This window comes from Mirounga leonina, unplaced genomic scaffold, assembly GCF_011800145.1.
Source record: "Mirounga leonina isolate KUSES-001 unplaced genomic scaffold, KU_Mleo_1.0 Mir_53, whole genome shotgun sequence".
NCBI lineage: Eukaryota > Metazoa > Chordata > Mammalia > Carnivora > Phocidae > Mirounga > Mirounga leonina.
Genome location: NW_023270807.1, coordinates 35,000,045 through 35,007,744, shown reverse-complemented (window position 1 = coordinate 35,007,744; position 7,700 = coordinate 35,000,045).

The window sequence follows — 7,700 nt, the reverse complement described above, 5'->3', positions numbered from 1 at the left end:
AAAATTAATGCAATACTTCCTCTTGTGGGTCTAGAGGGAGGAAGAGGGCATTTAAAGCAACTGAACAGGATGCTTAGCTGCTTGGAACAATGCTTTGGATTCTTTTACATCCTCTCCCTGCCCCCTGTTCTTCTTTTCTGCTTCTAATTTATCCAGGGTGTCCCACAGAGGGGCCTCCCGCAACCTCCTAGTCTGGCCATGGTTTTCCCAGGCGCTGGGATTGGAAGGACTTTCTGTTAGGCAGGACTGGGTTGTAAGGAAAGCCAGGACGAGGATATGTAGAGAGAACAGGCTGTGGGGGCAGTGAAGCTGTCTCAGAAATCTTGCCTCGAGGCCCTGAACATAAACCTAAACTACTGGTAGGAAGCTATAAATTCTTCATTTCAGTGAAAGGATTGTAGCACACTTTCTCCAGTCACAAGGAGGTTAACAGAAAAATATTTATCTTGTCTAACCTCATAAAGTTGGTCCAGAAACATACTAGTAGAAGGGGGCAGAGACGATGGGAAAGCACCAACCAGGAAGCCTGTGTTCTTGCAGGCAGGCCTCTGCAGGAGGGAGATATGCATCCACACAAAAATGCTTTCATGGTCTGGCTCCATTTCTTTGGCTTGGATGGGAGGCCGACTGACTCAAGGACTTCCTTCAGGGAGATCTGCTTGCCATTTCATTACCCTGGGCCCCACTTCATTACAGTTACATATTTTTGTCTCTGATAATGATGATCTGTAAACAGTCTCAGCCTCCCTTTTGCAACCCAGATGTGAGTTATACACTGTGATGCAAAGGGAATTTAAAAAAAAAAAAAATTGGTCCAGTATGTTCTTTGCGACATTTAGAATTCCTTTGAGAGGAATTTTCCAACTTAAAGGTCTTTTTTTTCCTCTCATAAGTATTTTATAAGTCTTGCAGAATGATTAATCCTTTTTCTAAATAAAACACTTAGTACTCAATGCCTAAATAAGGTATTTGAAATGCAAAGAGGTTTTCCTTTGGCTCTTCTTGAAATAAAACATTTCTAAAAATTCCTTGGATGGAAGAATATTGACATTTTCAGGCTTAAATGTGTCAAAAAGTTTGAGATGATAGTGATGGAACTTATTTACCTGGTGACCTGACTGCATGACTGCTCTGCATTTGTATTTTGTTAAATGATTTGTAGGATTTGAGCCTGGGAGGCCTTAGCCCTGGTTCAATGCATTCCATTATGTTTTCATTGCTAATATAATTATGTACATTTATGGAATATCAAGTGTATATGAAATGAATCATTCTATTTCTGAAGGCTTCTCAAAAGAAAGAGAGAGAGTGAGAAAGATTGCTTATTAAGAAGGCCCCTTTCCCTCTCTCCTCCCCTCCCTCCCTCCCCTTGGTTTCCCAGTAGAGTATATTTCCTTAGTTTTTCTTTTTCCTTCTTTATTTCTTTCTCATTTCAAAGCTTAGTCAACAATAAACTTCCAAACTCCCTCCCTTCACAACCACTGAACATGTCTAATTGTTTCTCTTTGTGAAAGAATTCTGAACACTAGAAGGTACCACAGTAATGCTGAGTAACATTGGTTATAGAAACAAAAAGGAAAAATAATAAAAAATAGAAGGCAGAAAAGAAGTCATGGATATTGCCAAATTTAATCAGTGATAATCAGAGGGGAGGGGAAGTAGAAGTTGAATCTTGTTTAGAGGTTAGAAAATTATCATTGCAATGATCCCTGGTTCAAATACTAGTATCACTTTGATGAATGGTAAAAAACTCAGTATGAGACTAGAGACTAGAACATAGAATAGGTACATGGACCTTTAATTTTTTTTAACTGAAAATCTCTCCTGTTCCCTAATGACATCATTCAGTGATTCAGTGGCTCCTCATTGCCACATTCTGTGGACGGGTGATATAAAACCCTTCGTGATATGATTCCATGATATTATCCTCCCAGTCTTATCTCATCTCATACCTTCTTATGTGCTCTCAGAACACCACACAATTTGTGGTTTCTTAAAGTACTATGCTTTGTTGAAAGCTTTCATCTGTGTTGTTCCCTTGCCTAAAGGCACCTCCTCTTAGTTCTCCCTGCCTTCTGTCATCTACCCATTGCCATCCACCAAGCATTTCTCTCCCGAGAGTATTTACTTTCATCTTCAGGCTGGATTTGTGTCCCTTTCCTGGGTTCCCACATTTTTCTGGCTATGTTTCTAGTGCAACCCTTTTCTCATAATAGTGTCTATCTTCCCTATTAAACGGTGAGCCCTTCGGGGAAGGAGAATGCATGGCCTCTCTTTCTATCTTCCTATTGCCTATCACAGAGCCCTATAGAGAAAAGTTAATAAACACAGAGCCTTTTGTGTGGGAAGTATTCAGTAAACACATATTCACTTAAACTGACTTTCAGAAGAAGAGCCCATTGGAAGTGGAGTGGTTGTAACATATTCAGTTGACCCATTCATGTATCAGTGTCATTTAGGGGGACAAAGACTCCAATCGTCTCCCCGAGTGTGAAGCTCCAGTCTCTCTGTTTGTCTGCCCTATTGGATGTTGCTAGTCTCCAGTCCCATGCACGTTATTTAACGACTCAAACTCACAAGTATACCATTCAATTACTTTACAGAACAGAATTGCGTTTGGCCTTCAGTAAGCTAGCCTAAGGCTTTCCAGCCACTAGGTTATCATTTAGTCAGAGTGTTGTGGTAGAGAGCGGTTGGAGAATGAATGTGGAAGTAATGGTGGCCTATGATGATATTGCAGGAAACACATAAATGGCAGGAACCATCTCCAAGTGTACAACATGAGGGAAAGGGTAACTGGGTGTTAGGTGAGGTCCAACAATGAGATAATTCAAGTCTAGTTTCCAGGTTTCAGCCACTACAAGAATTTCGAAGATTTAAAAATAGATATAATACACTCCCTGTCACATTCCCAGACATGAAAGGGCTCCTCTGTCACATTCTCAGACTCTGTGGGTCCTATAAGACATATAAAATAGAAAGGGGTGTTTAAGTTGAAGTCTGGATAAAATTGAGGCATGAACTAATGTTCCACATTCTGAAAGGAAAAAGAAAACCTCAAAACAAAATCACATCACTCTAGATTCTTGCAGACATAGCTGAGGTTAATATTAAAAGTGTCACATCAATTTTATTTTACTTTATTTTATTTGCTCTTTCTGAGAAATGAAGTAGTGGGGAAAAGGAGGAAATGAAGTTTAGGGAAGTGCATACATGACTTACAGTTTATATTTTGTAGAAAAATGTAGAGTGTAGAGCCTTTTTGGAGAAAAGGCTGGGAACTGGATAGATTATTATAAATTCTGAATGTGGGTATGTTAGATAATTTGTCAAAATGAAAATCAAGTAGAGTTCACCACAAAAACATTAACCAAGGGTGTTAAATGTGATGATGATTAAGAATTTTCTCAATCAAATTTCAAAAAAAGTAAATGTTGCAGTTCAGTTTATTATTCATGCTTTGCTGAATTATATATCAGATCCAAACTGCACAAACCCTTTAGACTCATTTTGGAAAAAAAAAAATCCTAAAAATCTTTTAAGTGCTATTTTGTTGATACAGTTTAAACTTCAAATACTGAATATTTTATTCAGCTGCTTTTTTTCAGTTGCTTTTTTCTTAGTTTAGCTTTGTTCCTAAACAGAGTGAATAGTATCAACTGAGAAATCACTTATTTATCAGGAAAACTGTGCATGTTATTAATAATTATTTGATTAAAAAAGATGTTAAAAAAGGTTTTGTTGAAGAAAAATTATAAAAGGAATTCCTTTTTTTTGTTTGTGAAAATGTGTGGAAGTCAAGTACAAAGCTTCTGCTATCTTTTATATTAAAAGGCTCATTTGGTTTACTTTAAATGAGTTTATTGAGAAAAAAAGAAAATTTCTATAGCAATGATAGAAACTTGCTTGGGCAAATCAGCTAGCTGTTTTCTGCTTTGGTTGCCTCATGTATAAAGTGAGATTGAATTAACTATGTAAAATGTTTCCAGGCTTTAAAATTAAAGCCTTAAAATGATCCTGTCATCTTTTTAATTATCTAAAGGAAAGTTGTTTTAAAAAACAAAAATAGTGTAAAGTAGGTACTATAACACTGTGCTTTTCAAAAATGAAAATTATTAAAGATCAAGTAATATTTAACTCAATCTTGTCTGGCTTTTGTAGTCAAGAGAATTTTTCTAAATAAAGGAGTACAGTTTTACATTTAAACTGTTTAAAAGGTGAGAAAATACACGTTTTGGCCAGATGCTAGAAGTTTGGGTATCAAAGTCAATGTCTAATTTAAGCTAAGGATGAAGATTGCAATAAGCCTCTGGGGCATTAGAGGAAATCTGAAATTTTATCTGAAAGTTTAACTATTATTAAATTCTCTTCAATAAATGTTTGTAGTAAACATTTAAAGATGTTAAAAAAATATAGGAACCGTGACCTCTTAGCCCTGCCAACAACAAATGGCTCTTGAGATTCCTCTAAAATGTTTTTGTGTTGCCAAAAAGACATGATAAATTGATGCTGGTGGGGGAGCCTCACTTTTCTCTAATACCATAGTTTTTTTTTTTTTCATACTCTTTATTATTTCTAGATAGAAGATAGTCTTCATAGATATTGTCACCATAATTTTGGAAATTTTTTCCCCACAAATCTTGGAAATCTTGAGATGTTAAATTACTATTCTGCTTTCAGCTCATGACAAGATACAAAAATTAAAAACTGGTGCTACTCCTTGAAAAATGTGTGACCTAAAAAAATAATTTAAAAATAAAAAATAAATACAGCTTTTAAAGATACATATCCATGAGAACTTCCCAGGACACTAATCTTTCCCTAAACATTGTAACTTATTGTGTAATTGCTTATTGACAAACCTGAAACCCAAAAGCTCTGAAAATATTTTTTATTTTTTGTAAATATGTGGCAAACTCATTTGGTGGCAAAACATGATCTGCAAAGACATAAATCTCTTTGTAATGTTTATTTACCTAGAATGGCTGGCTGTGGCCTGGAAAAGTACTACAATTTTTTATTGCCATTGCTTACCCAGATCTAGGGGGGATTTTACACAAAAAAGCATAACACATACCAGGTTACCTTTCTAAAAAGTGAAAAATTCTGGCTTTTTAAACATATCAAACCCCAAAGATTCCAGATAAGGTTTTCCATATTCTTATGCATATGGAAGATTGTATTTTCCAAACACATCCTCAACAAAATTCCTCATTCCATATGTTCTTTTAGAATCTTATACCACTCTCTCATCAAGAGGCAGAGCCGAATTCCTTTCTCTTGAATTTTGTCACGTTTGTGTCTTGCTTATATACTGTGGCATTAATGATGCTCTGTGGTTTCTGAGGCTAGATTTTAAAATCTATTGTCATAGTATTTGTCAGATTGTCATAAAATTCCCTTGTTTGGGACGCTCTTGGAGTCCAGACACCACCTTGTGAGGAAGCCCAAGACACCAATGAAAAGGCCCACAGGCGACCCCTGTTCCATAGTTATAGTTGACTTGTCAGTCAATAGCCAGGGTCAACCTGTCGGCCTGTGAGTAAGCCATCTGGAAAGTGAATTCTCCAGTCTGCAGTTGGGTGACTTTAGCTGGTGCGATGCTTAGTCCTACTCAAATTTCAGATTCATGAAATTTGAAATCATTAAGCTAATAAACGATTTTTGTTGTTTTCAGTTACTAAGTTCGGGGATAGTTTGTTATGCAGCAATAGAACCAGAGCCCCAAACTGCCTTGTAAGCAATTCAGTTGCCATGGAGAAACCATGCATCAAGGAAGCCCAAACTACCTGATATGGAGAAGCTCTGAGAATACATTTAAAAAGTAGATACTGGTCAGTCACCTGCTCCAGCCACAGCCAATCTTTGACTACAAGCACATGAGAGACTCTGAGTCAGAACCTCCCATCCAACCTCTTCCAGAATTCCTGGTCCACAGAAACCAGAAAGGAAGAATTATGTACTTTAAGAAATGGAAAAGGCAGCAGTGTGAAACCCATTTGTAGAGAAGATCAAACCGACTCTGAGAGATCTCTATAATCACAGGTTCTGAGGTTTTCACTCTGATCACTCTCAAAGAGAATAGACCTGCTCAGAGTATGTACCAGTATGTATGTATGTATCTATGGAAATGCAGAGAGGAGTATAGTGAGCATACAGTATGTAAGGGAATAGAGAGAGAAAAGTGATTCATTCTTCTCTGGGGCACTTGTGAACACTTTATAAAACAAATAATATTTAAACTGGTTCTTGATGGTGGCTAAGAGATCTTGCAGGTTACAAGTGTGTTTGTATATATTGTATATATACAATATTGTATACATACAATGTCTGTATATATTGTATATATCAGGTACCTACTAAAGAGGAACAGGGAAAGTAAGAGAAACACTTTTAAGAATAACTACTTAGGGGTGCCTGGGTGGTGTAGTGGGTTGATCCACGGACTCTTGTTTTTGGCTCAGGTCAGAATCTCAGGGTTGTGAGGTGGAGCCCAGTGTGGAGCCCCGCTTCCGGCTCTGTGCTCAGTGCTGAGTCTGCTTAAGACTCTCTCTTCCTGGGGCGCCTGGGTGGCTCAGTTGGTTAAGCGACTGCCTTCGGCTCAGGTCATGATCCTGGAGTCCCGGGATCGAGTCCCGCATCAGGCTCCCTGCTCGGCAGGGAGTCTGCTTCTCCCTCTGACCCTCCTCCCTCTCATGCTCTCTGTCTCTCATTCTCTCTGTCTCGAATAAATAAATAAAATCTTAAAAAAAAAAAAAAAGACTCTCTCTTCCTCTGCACCTGCCCCCTGCTCTCTCTATCTAAAATAAGTAAGAATAAATCTTTTTTTTAAAAGATTTTATTTATTTATTTGACACAGAGAGAGAGAGAGAGCCCAAGCAGGGGAGGTGGCAGAGGGAGAAGGAGAGCCCAATGTGGGCTGAGCAGGGAGCCCAATGTGGGGCTTATCCCAGGACCCCAGAATCGTGACCTGAGCTGAAGGCAGATGCTTAATGGACTGAGCCACCCAGGTGCCCCTAAAAATAAATCTTAAAAAAAAGAAATAACAGCTACTTAGATTTCCAGTGGCTTAGTTCTTGGTTTCTTTCCTTTTTGCTTCCCTAAGAAATGTCTTTTTTAAATTTCCTTGAGATAATACCACTTAAGATAGTGGTGGTTTTTTTTTTTTTTTTTGAAACTTACCATCAAAAGAGGCTTTGACTAAGATAATTCTTTTGTTTGGTAAGTACTCTATTTTAGGTAATGTGATATTCGTGTTGCATGTTCCAATTTAATTCTTACAACTTCTTTTTGAAATAGATGTTACTAAATCCATTTTGAAAATAAGGAACTTGAGACTAAATAACCTGTTAAAAGTACAAAGTAGGAAAATGATATAGCCTGGATTCAAAATCTAGACTTTAACCCTTCACTGTATAATGGCTCTAGTGTTTGATCTTATTATCTTTCTAGCTCACCTGGTATTCATATATTTGTGGTGTCCATATTTTTTGTATGTGGATCTTCTCTATCCCCACAAATTCAAAGTAAGGCAGAATTTATAACTTTTCTTTTCTTTTCTTTTGGAGTTGGCACTGTGCTTTTTCTAGAGTAGATGCTCTGTTAGCATTTAATTGACTCAATTAGTAAAACAGTAAGAAAACTAATGATAGATAAAATGTTTTGAATGAGCGGCGCCTGGGTGGCTAAGTCCATTAAGC